The 2,685-nt window shown below is 25.1% G+C and overlaps 1 pseudogene; it reads left to right on the forward strand.

Moving 5' to 3' along the window:
- Window positions 1-387: 387 nt before the first annotated feature.
- Window positions 388-1,787, forward strand: LOC114121113 (uncharacterized; annotated as a pseudogene).
- Window positions 1,788-2,685: the final 898 nt, after the last annotated feature.

A 2,685-nucleotide genomic window follows, 5' to 3' on the forward strand; every position in this document is an offset into this window, starting at 1 on the left:
TAATGACAATTATTTCTTAGAACTTATTATCTTTATTCGACATTGCGGAAAATTAAAATCTTACCTATTAATTAAATCGATTACACTTGTATATGACATTACTGAAAAAGATACAGAAAATATAGTTAAATTTTACAATAAATCTAGGGGTGTATAAGTGTGTACCGTACCTAGGTACTATTGAAACAAAATAAGTTTACTTAAATTCAATATAATTAATATTTATTCATTATACATCACATCTTTATAGTACTTAAAGATCTAATATTTTTTTTTTACTTAGCCATTTTTACACGTAGTTTACGAAGGGTTTTTGTTGTGATATCACTGATTTTTATCATCAATGCGAATAATAATAATCATCATAAAGAATTATTATTTATGGAAATGACAACGCTAGAAACTGCTGTTATGATTCTGAATTTAATAGATATAAACATAGACCTTATATTCAGTAAGTATAAGAGAGTAAAAGGTATAAGACCTTATATAGTATTACCTTATTACCTTTATAGAGTATAAGGTCTATGGATATACATTTTTAGTCTAGTTCGTTTGATTACAATATATATTATTAATTCTAACTAGGCATATAATAATATAATCTTTTCAATTTCTGGTTGCAGGTAAAAATATAATAGAATCCGGTGCTTAAGACACAGCAAAAATTTGCCTTATTTTTTATAAGTTATAATTTGACTCATTCAATGGAAGTTTTGATCGAGTGGTGGATGGAAAAATCTATCGAACAGCTATAAAAAGGCAATTACCTCATCACAATCTTTGGTCTGATAGTCTTAAAATTCTGTCTACGATGCACTTTTTTGATAAAAATGAAAAAAAAATTATTGTACCAACACTAAATAATTGGAAGATAACTATTAAAGGTTGGAACCTAATAATAATAATGTTGTTTTCTTAGTATATAAAATTCAATATTTTTTTCAATTATTTAAGTTTCCAAACACTTTTTAAAGTGTTAATAAAAATTGGTATTCATTCACTATTATTGTGACATGTGAATCAAGACTCATTCATTAGAATGGTTTTTTGGCGCAGAACGCAGTGTAAGTTTAAGCTACTCATCATGCCATACTTTTGCTCAGCTTATAAGACTTTGCTATTGAACAATTTGATATCGTCGAATGTGCACCTGATTCAAATTGTGAGAATTTTGTAGAAACAAGTCTGACATCTTATAAAAATTTATTCCAGAATAGTTAAGATGATTCAGTTAAAGATTCTAATAACTATGAATTTTCTGTTTCACTACCAGTTCAAATTAGTGACCCTCCAATTAATGTTCATTATTTACGTGGACAAGTTCAAACTTATATTGCTGGATACATTTAAAAAAAATTAAATAAAATTGTTTTTAAAAATCGTCATCATTGTCTTAAACAACTCTGTGCCAAAAACGTTACAAATGAGCACAACCTTATTTCAGCCAGAGACTATAATACTCAGAGACTCTCTTTAAAGTATTCATCAAGTTCCTTTCGTTCATTAGTTCAAAAAATTGTCTCTTACATTGGTCAACAAGTACAAACTATTTGTCATCACATTAATATTAGAAAGTCACTCTGTGATAATATAAAAAATAATTTTGACTTTAAAAATATTTCACTTTGTTCAAATCACGGGGATAATTTTGAAATAAAAATTATTCAAAATATTGTTCACTTGTTGGTTAACTACTGGTGCACAGAAGTGAATAGAATTTTGCTGGAGAGAAAAACATTACACTGCAATGAAACTGATAGCTCCACAAAAGAAAGTTAATTATATCTAACCGATCTGATCAATCATCATCTATTATTTCCTTATATTATTATTATTATTACCATTATTTATATATGATATTAACTATTTTATATTTTTGTATACTCGTAAATATTCAATTCAGAAATTTAGCTATTTAAGTTTATCATAAAAGTTGACTCGGAAAACTGATTAATTAATTGTATATTTAAATTTTATATTAAGTTTTTTGAAATTATTACAGACATTGTACATTTTCATCGTGTTTTGTACACTTAATAATATTAAATAAAATAATAAATGTTACTTGTAAAAAATAGTATATAACTAACCATATTATGATCTAAGGTATTAACTAGGTTACCTATAAATTAATTATACTGTTTTTTATATTGTATAGAAAAAGAATAGTTAGAATAGTTGGTCTAAGTATAATTAGGCACTCTCAAAATAAAGAATCCAAGAATTTACAACATTATAATAAATAACTGTAAAAATTGTTATAATAACATAAAGACAAAAGTTCGCACAAATACTTTTTTTCCGTATTTATTTAAATTATATATATATATTATATATTTATTTAAATTTAATTTTTTTTCGTATTTAAAAGATACATGTTTTGCAAAAAAATAAAACTTTTCAAATCAGTTTATAAGTGTGTTTATTGTAATAAAACGTGTCACAAAAAATTCTCTAAGAAGTATTTACAATCAGAACAGAGAAGTGAAAACGAAGAGTGTACCGATAACCCCTACATATTTTTCTAGAAATCAATTTTTTAATTCATGTAGCTATTAATATAGTTGGCAATTTCATTTTTGCGTGTTAAAATAGCACGAGCACACCACTGTTGATTATTTTTTGTAACATTATCAATGATATTTGGGTATATCATAGAAATAAATTCATCAATATAGTGTC

This window comes from Aphis gossypii, chromosome X (genome assembly GCF_020184175.1).
Source record: "Aphis gossypii isolate Hap1 chromosome X, ASM2018417v2, whole genome shotgun sequence".
NCBI classification, from domain to species: domain Eukaryota; kingdom Metazoa; phylum Arthropoda; class Insecta; order Hemiptera; family Aphididae; genus Aphis; species Aphis gossypii.